Source organism: Molothrus aeneus, chromosome 9 (assembly GCF_037042795.1).
Source record: "Molothrus aeneus isolate 106 chromosome 9, BPBGC_Maene_1.0, whole genome shotgun sequence".
Taxonomy (NCBI): Eukaryota; Metazoa; Chordata; class Aves; order Passeriformes; family Icteridae; genus Molothrus; species Molothrus aeneus.
Genome location: NC_089654.1, coordinates 20,420,891 through 20,436,801, shown reverse-complemented (window position 1 = coordinate 20,436,801; position 15,911 = coordinate 20,420,891). Strand labels below are relative to the sequence as shown.

The following is a 15,911-nucleotide window of genomic DNA, read 5'->3' as shown; positions in this document are numbered from 1 at the left end:
ACCTTTGTCTTTAAATATTTCTCTCTATATACTTAAGGTTTGTTTTTATTGCTTATTGGATGATTTTGTTTCAGCTCATTACACTTCTAAAACAGCTAGCAAAACCTTTTAACGACTCGTTAATTAAATACTAACTCCTCCAAAGCTTTATAAAGGACCTGTATGTGGACATTTGGATTAGAGTGCTATGGATATCTTCTCCATGGCACAGGTGTTGATGCCTTTTCTTCTTCTCAAGGGTCCATCCATCAAACCTGGCATTCATAATCTCTTATTGCTCCCATTTCACTGGGATTTCTCTCACAGCAAAATGCAGCCTAGCATAAAGTAGATCTCACTCCTCCCTTACCGTCTGTCTGAGGATACATCCAGGCAGCAAATGAAGCACACTGACCATGAATCAGCATTAGAGGACTCAGATAATGTGCCACAAACCTGCTGGGGCTTGTGGTCAAAGCAGTGCCTTAATTTGATTTTGGAGTGTGTGACAAAAAGGCCAGCAGAGCAGATAGCCAGTGTGTAGACAGAAAGTCACAAAACTATGACTCTTACACCTGGTTTGTAGCTGCATCTGTCCTTTAGTGTAAGGTGTGGACTAGGTGAGGGACTACTAGAGCATTTCAAATGTCATCTCCTTTAATCCTTCTGTTGTAATCATCCCTAACAACAGGAGCCTTAGAAAGTAGCTGTGCATTAAGTGTTTATTGCAACAGTGCAGAAGTTATGCATTTCATTAAACTATTAAAAATGGGGCATACATTTGGAATTTACTGGCTCTGTAGATCTCAGATTCATTCAGTCAGAAGCATTTGGTACCAGGGATCAAGTGATGAAAATTAGAGAAACAAGAGGTGGCTCTGAGCTTTTTCACTTCCTTTTTTCCTACCCAGTTGACAGCAAAATCCTACAATAATAGAGTGAGCTACAATGGCATCTAATGATTTTCTGGAAAGCAGGGAGTACGCTTCAGCAGGGAACCAGAAGCCTTACCATACTGATGCTTTATATTCTAAAGTTTAAAAGCCAAAACCTCAGCAGTTGATGACTGAGACATGCTGAGGAAGGAAAAGTAGCCCTGTATTTCTTCACCAACTCATATTTTACTAAAATTTATAACATTCTCATTTCAAAACACCAAATAAACATTTGAAATGGGGAGATGTTATCCAAATGAGGATTATAGACTGCAGAAAGTCACTTCTTGGATACTATCTCAGACATCCTTGGTTATTCAATTGAAGCAAATTTCCTAGGCTGTTATTTCCAGTAATTTTAAATTAAGAAGACTTAAACTTTCTTAAACTTTTTTTTTTTTTAATACAAAACATATATTACAAATTATTAATAACTAATTCTTTAAAAATTGCAAAACAAGCTGTGGAGAAACAGAGTGAGAGAAATGTCAGCCTTTCCACTGAGTTGCACTTCCCAGGACACCTGGAGGTAGAGGTCAGGCTGCCCTGAGCTTTTGGCAGCTGCCTACAAGGGGTCACTCCTGAAGGCAGGGGTTGGTTTCCACAAGTCACCCCTCCAGAGTATGAGTCACTTCCTCACTCCTCCAGGCAAGCACCTTGTTGGATGGCTTGGGCATCAGGTCACCTGCAGAGGGTGGCAAATACATCCCAGGACACAGACAATCCTCTGCCCCTTGGGAAGGAGCAGGAGGCAGCACATCTAATCTTAGAGCATCCAAAATGGTGTTGAATACTTGTGCAGCCAGGATCTGCACCAAGCTGTCAGACACAACCAGATAAAACAATGAGAAAAAAACTGAAAAAGAAAAGTCTACCTTGGACAGTACTGTTTAGTCACCTCTTATAAGCCTGGGCTTAATTCTAGTACCTTTTGCTAGAAAGAGGTCAGACCCAGAATATTTACCAATGATCTCATATAATTATGTCTTCCTTACAGGGGGAAAAAAAAAATCTTCTTTCCTATCTAGCAATTTATATGCAATTGGAAAATGTCACATTCCCCCAGTGCATTCCTCCATTTATTCACACTGAAGTTCTCCATCTGTGTATCAATTCCATTATGAGGAGATTTCTCTGAGTAGAGCTAGACATGTTTGAATGCATATTGTAAATGTGAAGTGGGGGTTTTTGCCTTCTTTTTTCTACCTTCTGGGCATAAGTATTGCACACAACTATTAAAAGATGTGGTCCGTATGTAGTGGCTGCGACAAATGTTTGGTGTTTTATTACAATGGAAGGATATATTGAAACATTAAAATATATTTATGCCTATTCTGATGCATATAGGTGTAAAGAAACTGAGGCTTTTTTCATGTGTAAAATTTTAGGGTTTTTTAAATTTTGCTTTGGTGGTTGTTGCCAAATACAAGTTTTAAGTGTTTCATGAGACCAGTCTACAGCAAGAACTTGTACTCTTAAAAAGGTGTTTTTGTTCCAGCTATTACAAACATTTTTACTGTTTATTATTACCTATCTTGGATGTGAAAATGGCAATTACAGTTTTACGTTGAAAAAATACGTAGTTTTTTTCATTTATTTGGCTACTCTGTGGAATGGATCTTAGTTCCTGTTTCTGAGAGGTCTGGGAAGTATTAGGTAGATAAGACTGCCACATTGAAATAATTCTTAATATCTTAATATTCTTATGGGTATTGAATAATTTTGAACTGCAGGAATTTGTGGGCATAGATTCTTATGTGTGATATTGATAACATAACCATACATTTTAGTAAGAGATGGATTGATGCAATTTGGATGATGATGTGCTAATCTGAAGAAAATGGCAGGTGTGCTCCATGCCTGATGCAGAAAGAGTATGTGGTGTTTGTTGGTAGAAAGGAAATCATTATATCGTGTCTCAAATACATTTCTTATACAAGGATATTCTTTGAGAGATGAAAGTCTGTAGGATTGACATATTGGTATGCTGTGTTAATAACTCTTTTGCAGCTCTGATTATTTATCCTGGATAGGTAAGCCTTTTCCCTCAGTTTCTTTATTTGCAAAAAAGTTATATCTAATTATCTGGTTAGATTTAATAACAGAGAGAAAATGCAACCCAAATTTAAATACCTTGCAAATAAACAAAAGACAGTATTTGGGTTTTGATACTTGTAAAAAGGATAAAATCATGTCATCAACAATTCAGTACATTCCTAGCTGTATCTATTTTTTTCTGGGTAGATTATTGAAGCTTTTGCAACTAATGAAGTGCATCACTTGTATGAAGATTTATTTCATTGTTTAACTCTTAAACATCCGGCAGCATAATAAAACCAGCAGAGAGGCAAGCGGCATAGCCACGCCTAGGAGAGCAGCCGAGGCACTTACCTTGCATGCGGGAGACCTGTGCTCTGTGACTTGTGTCCTCCCTAGAACTCCCAACGAGTACCCTGGCCATCAGCCACTGCAGTTATTCAACTTCCCAGGTAACCTCAGGTGTCACACAGCTCTCCCAACCACTTCTGCATTTTATTTCATTCCAGCAAAAGTCTCCCTTTCCTGAACAAAAAATTGTTGGAGAGCTCTAATTCCTTGGATAGGATTAGAGCTGACTCCTTTTTCTGTGAGTGTGAACTGGGAGCTGGGAACTAAATCTTTGTTGTACTTCATTTGTGTTCGATGTTTCTTGAGCCACAGTTGCAAATGTGTAGGTCAGGGAATAAAGGCAACCGTGCAAGATCTGTGCACACATCAGAGGGGCCCATTAACACCACCTGGTACATTAATGAAGTGTAAAATTGAAGATGTGAGTGTTTGTAAACTGAGAGATTCCTGAAGTTCTTATAGGACAGTTTCTATTTTTCTGGTTTTCTTTCTTGTAGGTAATGGGAGTAGTAAAATGCATTTCAGCATTAAAAATGAAGATAAATATACAGTAAATATAAAGTGAAAATAACTATAAAAATACTGAAATAAGATACAATTAAAAGTCAGGACATTGTCTACTTAAATCACTTATAAATGGCGATTTTGAAGAAAGAACTTGAAATCTAAAGCATTATACATGCTTAAGTTTATCCTTTTAAATTTCTTTAAAAGTTTGCGAGGAGATCTAAAGCTTCTAAAGCTCAGTTAATCTGAAAGGTTTTAACATTGTGTGCTAATCTTACATCATAGACATAGTAAAACTGTAAATTTGACTCCTATGTCTTTTCAAATAGGAGTTGGCTTTTGTCATATGATATTTTCTGTCAAGAAGTAGCAGATTTCAGCCAATGAATGAAATGTTTTCAAATTTTTACTTAAAAAATCCCAACAGATGCAAAAATCTCTACATATGTAAAAATTACATTTCAAGAAATTCAGACAGTGAAGAGGTAAAGATGGAAAGAAATGGGAAATCTACTTCTCACATACTTGTGAGCTGAGCTTCTTAAACAGTCAGTACATTGGTTCCCATTGCAAACAAGGCAATTACTGTCCTGTTTCTGTTGCCATTTTGTGCTGATGATATCAGTCTTTCTTTTCTTTGCTCATCTGTGGAAATCAAATTGGCTGTACCTGCTGGCATGGGCGAGAGGTTACAGCACAAGGGTATTTTCTGAGCCCCCTGGAGGATTGTACCTCTGACTACAGTCTGCTATCTGCTAACCTGGCTGATCACTGACTGATACATTTGTTCATGGGGGAAGAAAATGAAAAGCCAGATTTCTTCAACAGAATTGGAATAGTGAAGGTGGCTCTCCATTTTCCTCTCAGGAAATGGGGATGAGGGTGATGCTTTAGGCTGAACTGGAAAGAGGGAAGGTTAATGCTTAGAAACAAAAGGAAATGGAACAGCAAATTTGGTTTAGCCTTCATTTGTATTACATGCTTTTTTGGTTTTAGAAGTTTTTCTATTCAGATTGAATGATTTTGTCAGGAAATAGGAAGACATTTTCATACATGGTCTTGATGAGGGAGAGAAGAGGGAGAAGAGAATCCTGTTTTCTGAAAGTGTGTTTCCCAATGGGAGAGTGCTTCTGATCCTACTTAATTGAATGTCACACTTGGTGTGGCAGAAGTCACATTGTCCAGTTGGAGTGACTGTGCACCTGCTCTGCCTTTCTCAAAGCTAGTGAGCAGGTACTCTGTTTACTATTAATATTTGTAGATATTTGTAGCAGGCAATGGTAGGATTTTAATAGTGGTTGATTTGAGTATAAACAGCTGATTTCAAAATTAATTCAATCCTGTGATCATTTTTCCAACCTTTGAAAATCTTGGTACTAAATGAAAGACATTCAGCAACTTAACATCTATTTTCTGGAAGCCAGTTTTATCACTTAGCATATTGTTTTGGTCAGTATGTGTAATCTGTGTAAATAAAGGGAAATAAATACATTCAAAATGGTGATAGTCTCAGCTTAAATAATTAGTGTGTCAGATTTTTAGGAACTGCAGTGGGAAGTGTCAGTAAAACTAAGCGCCTTTATAAAAGTCAGCAGATGCTCATACCAACCACACCAGTTTTTCTTGGATTTATTTTTATTTCCCTTTTGTTTAAGTATTAGACATATTGTTTGGTATGTTGTACAATTAAAATAAAAAGAGCATTGCCTCCTATTAAAGTGACTAGAGAAGTAATTAATTCATTTATTTCAGTAACATGCATCTTTCCATTATTAGGATTAGTTCTGTAAATAGCCTGATCTAAAACAGAGAAAATAAGCCTAGTATAACTCCTGGAATAGTTTCACATTATTCTCAAATTATCCATAATCTTATACTCCTGACTTTATGACTGCTGTGCATAATTACTGTTATAATTGTAAAGATAATTCTTTCATTTGAATTCCACAATAAAAAATTAAAATTTTATGATTAATCAAGATACACTGGTCAATACAACAGCTTTAAAAGCATTCTAAGCATTTGATTAGGTTATCCAATGAGAGTTGAGTTGCACTTGAGTTTCAGCATCAGTGCTGTGTCAATACATGGTCAAGAATTAAGGCTTTCTTATTTGAACTAACAACAGAACTGCAACAGAAATTTATTCTCCTTTAATTGATAAGGGCATGGAGAAGGACTGGGGTTGTTAACTAAACATCTTAAGTAGAAGCTAACTCATCTAGAGAATGAGTAGGGTTTTTCTCAGATCTTTCAGACTTGAATAGAAAAGAATTTTCTGTTACAGGTGGTCAGATGCCTGAAGGAGCGCTCATTATCCCTCGGTATTGTATCACACACGGTAGCAGGAGACAAAAATCTGCTCATTATGTTTTCATCACTACAGTTTGAAAAGCATATCTCTTGTGCTTCTCTGCATAAAGCCATCAAGTATTTTAAAATGTTAATGGATCTTAATGAGGATAATTTCATATAACCTTTTTGTGGTTTCTTTGAAAATTAATTGTTGCTCTGTTCTTTAGATGACTTGGATCGTTCACTTTGAGTGACTTGTAATGAGAAAACTACTACTAATACTTAATTTTTTGAAACTGTTAGGAGAATGTTTTCATATTGACATAAATCTGCATCCTTGCCAGATGATGAAAATTACTTTCTGCTCCCTGTTTGTCTCCCTCACTGTAGATCTTAGAATTAGAGTTTGGTAAATTTGCACATTGCTCTTTTATTCCTTTGATATTTGGAGGCTTGATCACCTTTCAGATAGAGGAGGAATAGGCAATTTCTCAGAATGTATTTTGTATTGTACTAGATTAGGCCCTGTGAATATCTGATCTTCTGTGCTTTCCCCACTTGGGCATGATTCTAAACAAGCATGTCTGACTCCCTTTCTGTTTGCTCTGGTGCTGAGACAGACTTGTTCTTTCTATCAAGTAAAATGCTATACATTGATGCTGTTATGTATATGAATATCAAACTCTCATCACCTGTCTCTTTGCTTGCAAAAGGTTTTCCAAGGAAAAGAGAAAAACTGATGCTAATCATGATGAAAAAGCTTTTAAAAATTTTTTTTTCTATTTTATCTCTGGCAGTGTGTCTTTGTTGTCTACTTTGGATGCACGTTTTTGAGCATAAAATATCACATGAAGTGCTAACATTTGGTAGAATCTTTTAAATTTAATTTGGTTTTCACGTGGGATGTAGAAATCAATAGAAAAATATATCTGTGTTTACCTAAAATGCTTTAACATCAAATAACAAAGGTCTATTGATATGGCAAATGCAGGACAAATTCAATAAGAAATTCAAAAGGGGTAGCAGAGGGATTTGAAAACGTTCTCGTGTTGCACAATGTTGTGTTAAATCATATTTCATAATGGGAGAATAATGCAATGGTAACTGCAGATGATGTCCTGCAAGGTAGGTGATTTGGGAACAAGTATTGGCAGGACTGTCTTGTCAATACTTTTTTGTCCTACTGCCAATTCTGAGAAGAAAATGTAAGCCAGGTTAAAATGCATGCATGGTTGTTATTTGGAAAAAGGATCTTTTTCTGTATACAGAAAGTGATAAGTCTGGTTCCATGGTGCCAACTTAGAGTTGTTTCACTTCTGGGTCTGATAGAATAACTGCAGAAAATTACAGATTGGCCACGTGATATTGCAACAGTTTCATTTCTTGATGAGAGTGACTGAAGTTATTGCTTATATGTATCCTAAGGATTCATAATTATGAAAGGTGAAGATAAGCAGTACAACAGGGGCAAATGAGACCTTAAGTCCATGACATGCTTTTTTTTGTTTTTTTTTTTCCCCTGATTTCGTAGTAGAAAAATGCTAAAAGAATTGCCAGCAATGCTTATATTTGATTACTTTAACTGTTTTTTCTCTGACAAATTTCTTTAACTCTTTTCATCTCCTAGTTAGTGCCATTAATTTACTATCATATTTGAACTTTGCTAATGCCTAAATCTTCCTTCTTCAGTCTTCAGGTATTTTCTTGCAAGTTTGTGTCTATTCAGATTCATACTTGGGCAGAGAGGGTTAGGAAATGGCAACTTCTGAATAAAATGAAATTAAATTATTTTGTGGAAATTATTGGAATTAGCATGGTCCACTTGGATCCAAGCTGGGAACAAAACTATCCATCATTCATGGAATTGTTTTCTCTTTTTACTTGCTTTGTTTGCTGTAGTCTCTTGTTTGCTTGTACTGAACTGTGCCTCAAATAGAGAAAATGACCTTCAGTGTTGAGAAGCTTTGTTTCTTCTGTACAACAGCAACAATAATTAAAATGTCATGCTAATTAATACCAATAATTTAATGTGTTCCCAAAATTCTTTAGTAACTTCAGATTTGGATTAGTTCAGCTCTTCTTAGATAAAACTCTCACAAAGTAAAAATAATCCTTACTTGTTTGAGACAAAAAAAAAAGTAAGCACACCTTATTCAGATGGGAATTTAGAGTGGAATTTATTTCTGCATTTCAAATTCAGGTATGACATTGCTTCTACTGTATATACTTAAAAAATGCTATGGACAATTTTTAATGATCATGGAAGTGCACACTTTGATGTGGTGTCTTTTCCAACAACAGAGTCTTGCTGCTACACTGTCTGTCCTGGCTATAGGGCACCTCTCTGCTTGGCTGCTGGGAGCAGAGGGCTGCAGAGACAGCTGAGATGCAATATCTTGTGCTTCAGTCTTCTAAATGAGTGAGAAAAAATCTAGGCAGAGGTTAAGCATCAACTTTTAAATACAGATGGGCAAGAGGGTATGGATTGGGCTGAGAAGTGTAATTGCAGCAAAAGACAATGTATTACACAAATTGCTAAGTAGGAAGAGGAGATGCCAACCTAAAATTTGGCTGATTTATAGCATATATCAAGATTTTCTAAAACTTTAAATAGATTATTTTTCAATCTCCAACTCTTTCAGAAATGGAGACTGCACAACTGCCAGATCCACAGCTTGACCTGCTATTATTTCCTTAGGAGCCTTTTATTTGAACACAGCATCCTTCAACCATTCAAGAGAAGACCTTGAACTCTGCTTCTACTCATAGCAGAGGTTATACTGAGAATACTTTTGATAACACTTCTTTTCTTCTTGGGATGCTTCTAGAATATATCTGCTACCTGTTTCCTTGGAGACTGACATGCAGTCAGCACAATGGCTCTATAGCACCTGTAAATCAAACTTCAAAAGGAGACACTGTCCTTGTTAGAGGAAATGGTATGCATGGTGGGGAAAGAGGAGAGCTTTGCTTTCCCCTTGGCTTCCAGAGGATAAGATGGCTCTAGTGCTATAGAGAGACTGAGATTATGTTGCAGGGTGAGGGCTGCATAGGCTGTGCAGCAGCCTTCAGGCTGCCTGGAATTTTTATCAAAAATACCACTGGACTGCATTTAATTTGTAGAGAATAAGGCCTTATTTTGCAAATGAATTTGTGAATGCAGTAGTTACAGAGACAACTGTATATGAATCATTAAGAGTTTAGTGAAAAAAATACAGTAGTAATTCTGACAATCTTGGGCATCTTTTTAGCAAATTCTTTTATCACAGATGCTGTAATCTTCATGTATCCCTTTTATGTACCCTTCCTGCATGAAGAGATAGGGCCAGTACACTTGTGAGGACATGAGCTTGAACCCGTTTTCTCCAATTCAAACACTTTATCTTTCTCCTCTGTCCTTTGCACTGTGGTTAAGGGATATGTCCTAATGGTTTCCTATTCCTTTCCCTTATGTCAATGTTTTAGAATGTTGTTAGTTTTGGCAGTTATAAATTTGGTCAACATTTAGCTTCCCAGCTCTCACACAGAAACAAAATTAAAGGACATATTTGCTTTTAGATTAACTACTGATTCAAAAAGAGCTGAAAATAAATAATTGGAGTCTCAACTGAGGAACTTAGGTGGTATATTACAAGGGGGGAAAAAGGTTTCCTGTTGGAACAGACACATAGGAATTCAGGTGAGCAACACTTGGTCAAATAATAATGATATATATAATCCTTATTATTCCCACTTTAGAACGAGTATTGTTATTGCCAATGTCAACATCCAGATTTCCTGTGACTTCACTTCAGTGTCAAGTTTTTAGAGTAAATCCACAGCTAAAAATTGCCAGCAGTAGGTACAAACAATTTAACAAACATATCAAATGTCCTTCACAGTCTGAGCAAATTTTAAGAGCATGATGCTCAAATATTTGATTAGATAGTGCTGTGGGATGTTCATGTGCTGAGCCTACTGACTGAGATCCTTTTGACTGCTTACCCTTTGCTTTGTAAGGGAGGGGGACAGGGAGCCCCCAAGGTTAGAGTAAATTACAGCTTTTCATGGCATTTCTAAGTGGAAATGGAGTCAACTACTGTGTGATTTTATAATCCATAGCTTCCAAATCTGCTAAGTGACACCAACAATGAGGAAAGCTACAGCTGAAGAAAATTTGATCAGATGTGGTGCATAGCCATAGGGCAGTCCTAATTCTTGTGTTGTTTTCTGCAGTCTCCCATTATTCTTCAATGATGTTAGGACATGGCCATCTTTTCTTGCCTTCTCTCAGGCCTCCATCAGCCACTCCTTAAGTCTTCCAGGAGTTATGCAGAATGAATCTGTTTCATCCCTGAGAGGCTTTATCATGTCTGCCTATGATGCATGTCTGCAGATTGAGTGAATCCTCACTTTGATTTTCCTCGCACACCCTGCAGTTCTCAAAATGCCTCACTGGGACTGAATGCAGGTATCAAATATTTTGTTATCAGGTCAGCTTTACCTCAGTTCCTAGGCTAGCAGTGGTCTGCCTGGAGAGTTTTGGACACTAAATCTCACAATAGCCATGTTGCCTGTGAATTATGTGGAATGAGTTGTAATTTTTAATGAACTGCTAAAGGCCATCCAAGGCTCTCTTCTACAGAGAGGACTACACAGCCTGTCTGCCCATAGATGCTCTACAACTCCTCTAGCTAGGTGTGGGAACTCCTGAGCATAGATCACATGGCAGATGTATATCCAAGAGGATGCTTGGGAAGATCCTTTAATGTCCCTTGCATGAAAGCAGCAAGGAGAAAATCCAGAACTCCAGAAACCATCAAACATTCCAGAGCCTCCTTCCAGCCCCACAATGAGGCAGTAGCAGAGGGTAGGATGTAGTCAGATAAATGGTTTCCAGCCTGATTTCAGAATGATGAATGGCAGCCACTCTTGCCTCACAAGAACAATGTACAAAGCACAGCTCAGCTCTCACTGAATCACCAAGATGTCCCTTCTCAATTACTCTCTGGGTGTCATTCAGTCCTACACAGTTATTTCCACTATAATTTTATTTTTGTCGTAGGTTGCTACAACACTCAGTGTGCATGCACACACTGTTGCTAAGAGCTCTGCTATGTGTCACTTGCCAGCATTCTACCAGGAAGAAATTAAGGTGTTCATCATGAAATATGTGTTTGGTAAGTCATTGATGTAGGCTGAAAACACAGAGCCCCAAATACAGCTTGTCTATTACAGCCAAATAAGGCATAACTGGTGGTTTGGAGAACCTGTTATGAGTGGTGAACTGATGAAATGTGGAAAGCTCTCAAGAAATTAATTACATCAATCTCTGTGCCCTGATTTTGTAGCTACATGAATCTGGACTGTTTGTGAACCTGTATGCACAGTCTTAAGGGTCAGAATGACAATTTCTATCATTTCCCTCCAAGTTTTTGAGTTGTTAGGCATGAAAATAATTTGCACATTATAACACATATGAAACTCTTTAAAGAACTTTAATTAAGTGTTCAAAATAAAAGGGTTTTGCCTTCCCTTCATGTACAGGCTAAACTCTTATTAATAGAACTTACATGTGTTCCATGAAGAAAAAATAGGAACACAATTTGTAGGGGAGAAACTTGAAAGAAAATAAGATTCTTAATTATAAATAAGAATTATGTAAATAGATATTAAAGATATGCCATGAAAAAAAAAAACTGAAACCCACAGTTTATACCAAGTAAACAAATTATTTTAAATTAAGTACTTAGAGAGTAGTAGCTTGTTTCTAATTTCTTGTTTTTCATATATTCATATATTTTGTAGTACCCGCAGATCTTATCTAGATGGACTTTTTGTTATATTTAATGCTGTATAAATATGTAATGAAATTACTTACCCAAAGATATTGAAGTATTAATTTTATTTATAGCCCAAGCCAACCCTATTGTCTACAACATTGAGTTCCTACATAAGTAAAGTATTTGCTATTGATTTCTTATAAACTTCAGTGAAACATTAAAGAAACTAATTTTCCTTGCTGGGTCTGGTTATATGAGTTAGCCACTAACATTTGTTCCCTGTTTATCAATTAGTGTCCCCAGTGTGCCCTTGGATAATCATGTATAGATGAAACAGTATCTGTCACTTAGCTCAAGTCAAAGTTGACAGAACTAATCTAGTTATTAGAATTGTTAGGTAAATAGACACTTTTATTCTTGCAGTTTTTCAATTCTATCCTGCCAGAAAATAGGCATTTTTTTTCTCATCCAACTGAAAACTAACTGAGCAGGACTAATTGACAACTGATTTCAAGAGTAAAGAAAATTTATAGTATATTTTCCAGGATGTAAGAAAATAAAATTCTGGCCTGAATGAAGAATTTTGTAATTTGAAAAGATTCTTCCATGATTGGAATCACAATCTTGTAATGATGGAATATTTCTGAGCAGTAAAAAATAATTTTCAATAGGTGATGAATAAAATTACAGTTTATTACTGTAGTAAGGGATCCCTTTACTTTTTAATATCTTATACAATAGCAATTCTTTACTGTTTCAGATGCAGTTTTATTGCTGCTATGGTTACTGTTGTCACTTGTATGTGTGTCTATGCTGATTTGTATAATCCATGAAAGGACAGCAAACCTGAACTCGTAATCCATATGAAATAATGTATCAGTTAGCCACAAAATTTACCACAGTGGAAATAAATATATGATCCCACTTGATTTTTGTATTTAAGAATTTTAGGCTGGGTTGATTCCCTTGGGGTGGCTTATTATTAATACCAAGTGTGAGGAATGCAAACGAGTGTGGATTTCTGAGTAGGGAGCTTTGACTCTCTGGATGCTCAGAGGGGGCTCAGAGTTCTTGGAGGAGCTTGTAGGGGTGGGACAGGGACAGCCTGTGCTCCCCAGCCAGGTCATGTGTGACAGACCAAGAGACTGGCAGTAGCAGCAGCAAAGGGGGAGCTTTAGCACTTGTTCTCTGGCAATGATGCCCTAATTGCAAGGTTGAACTCATCTGCCTGACTGCTGGACTAGATCCAAAGGAAGAAGAAGCCTTCACAGGCCATATGTTCTGCTTTAAAAAAAAAAACAAAAAAACAGGTCAACAATTGCTAAGTCATTCCTGTTTGTATCTCAGGGCCTTCTGGAGAGCTTGCCATGTCTGGGTGACTCTTGTATGACTTCAACTATCACATTTGATAAGGCAAGAAGAACCTCATAGTTAAAATTCCCCTTCCTACGCTGCAGCCGTGTTGTGCTTTTTGCTGCAATCTGTGGGGACACCATTTCTTTGAAGCTCTTTTGTATCTCCTGTAACTGTGTGACAAGATGGGTGCTCTAGGGTGGTGCTGGTGGCACATACCACCTGTTGGACCCCTCCACTTATCCTCTACATCCTTCCCTGTTTCCACTTGGTCCCTACAGCAAGAGCTTGTAAAAGTAGCAACAGAGGGACATTTTAGCAATTCTGCTCTACCATGCAAGTCCTACTAAACCAGCAATGTGGTACACTTTAAACTCTCTTGCTTCTTTATGTATTACAGAGCTGGGACATAACACCAGAACAACAAAAAGAAGACTTCTTTACATCCAGCCATCAGCTCAGTTGGTAGCAGAGATGTGTTTCACTTGATCACTGAAGCCAGCAGTGACTGAGGTCCATTTCTGAACAGCTGTGTCCTGCATAAAAACCATTTCTGTTTTTCAAAAGGTTTCAATATTAGACATGAAAAAAATGGTAAGATAGAAAAAGAAAAGAGTTCTCATTAAAAGTGTTCATAGAACTGAAGTTCTAAAGTATTTGTATTCATGCCCTCCCTGCTGCTGGCTGTTCTCGAGAATCAGGACAAGCTAATTTGCTCATTGTTTGCTGGGGACAGAAAGTCATGTAAGTAAAGTAGGAAGTTCCAAAGCACATCACTGACTTGCAGCCAGTTCAGAGACTTTTTGCAAATTGTTTATGCTGTTATTCTCAATGCCAATTAATTGACCTGCATAATTCTAATTGATGCTGGTGTAACTAATGTATTTCCCTCCAGGTATGCGTTTGTTGGTGTTGTGAGCCTTGGCCATTACTTTTTTGAGTTTTATTTCTTTGGATGAGTTGTATATTTATTTGATATCCTTTTGGAATTTTATCTCAAACTGAGCAAGTTTGGTTTAAACAGATATGTAGATGGTGAAGTGCAAGTTAAGTTATAGTTACTGACTTTTATTTTAATAAATTTGTCCTAAATACCTGAGATTTTAAGATTTCCTTTCAATACCATGTGGTTAATGAATCTATATACCTTTCAGTTATCAGTATAGCTGTTGAAATCAAGCTGACTTGCTTTTAAAAGAGAACATTTCAAAACATGAATCAGATAATGAACAAATAAAAAGGATTTCAAAGTATTTTTCCAGGAAATGGATTTGTGACCAGAGAGAACCAGAATAGAGAGAACTTCTATACTTTTACAAAAACCAGTATTTAAATTATAGTTATAAGCAAAACACATTGAAATTAAAAATAAAAAGAAATAAAAATTAAAGGAATGGGGAGGATCAGTAAAGACAAAGTATTATCTAATCCTCTTGATTTTCTAGGATAGCTGCTGGTACAGTCAAGTGTGATTTTTACCCTCTTTGGTAAGCAGCCATTGCAGAGTTAATTAGTCTCCAGTGTTAGCAAGTGGGTGGCATTTACTTTTATAATAATAGGTCTGTCTCTAAAGTGGAGATAGCACAGGTCATGATTGTGTACCTTATCTTTTGAGGCAGGAACAGTAAAGACTCTGTAAATGGCTTTAAGCAGAAAGTTAACTAAAAGCATTTTGGTGTGTCCCAAGAATGTCGTTTGTTCTAATTATAGAATGGCAAATATCAAGTGGAAAGGATGCTGTGCTGGGGTGGTGTGGGTGACTCAGTGCTCACTATTCACTGCAGAGCAGGCTGTCAGAAAGTGCTACTTTTCTGACTCACTGCATCTTGTAAATGAAGAAAGAAACATGAGCTATATTCATATTATATTCATCAGTGCCATGTTATTTAATTCCAACCGTGTTTGGAGGATTTGCTCAGCTACTGAGCCCTTTGAAGTGTCAGGCCCTTGCTAAGTAGTAACAGTAGTAATGCCTAACAGAGTTAATGGCATTTTAGATATAACTGTGGGCTTAAGTGCCATGCTTAAGCAATAAGAACAATAATGGCAAAGGTAGTGTCCTATTATAACAGAAAGGAAATCTCATTTTTGGCTGTATTACATGAGTTCCAAACAGACATGCACATACACAAACATTAAAACAAATTTTAATGTTTGCCATAAAAATAATTCTAATCTGATCCCGTTCTGAATGCTTGGCTAATTAAATAAAAAAACCCAAACTAGTTACCCAGTGAAAAAAACATTAAATGTTTTTTTTTTTCCTGAGGAATATTTTTTCCTAAAGGACCTTAGTTGTTATCTCATTTCTTTTTGGCATCAGAAAAAGACTTGTAATTCTGTAATAGTCGTGTTCTATGTAATTTAAACTGTTAACATGTATTTTAGGCTTTATATATATATATATAAAATAAATAAATTGTGACTATTATTTCAATGTTTGCTCCTCTCTAGGGGATGTTGAGCAAAACAAGACTCATCACCTTTATGAAGTAACGGATAATTCTGAACTTCTTTCAAGGGGGATCTGTGCCTTTTAAAATCAACTTCCAAACTATTTTGCTGAGTCATACCTAGAGTAACAGGGAACTTTTTCCTCTGATTTCAGAAAATATGGATAATTTTGCCATAAAATTATTATAGATAATGTGTGGAATTCCATTTAACTCTGCTTTTGAAAACCAGCTAGTTT

At 36.6% G+C, this 15,911-nt stretch overlaps 1 long non-coding RNA gene across 2 annotated transcripts in view; it reads left to right on the top strand.

The window, feature by feature from the left end:
• Positions 1–15,572, top strand: part of LOC136560240 (uncharacterized) — a 111,743-nt gene extending 96,171 nt beyond the window's left edge. For both annotated transcript variants that reach the window (XR_010784100.1, XR_010784099.1), the window contains exons 4-5: positions 11,149–11,263; positions 13,620–15,572. This is a non-coding gene — a long non-coding RNA (uncharacterized lncRNA). The remainder of the gene's footprint in view (positions 1–11,148; positions 11,264–13,619) is intronic.
• The last annotated feature ends 339 nt before the right edge of the window (positions 15,573–15,911 follow it).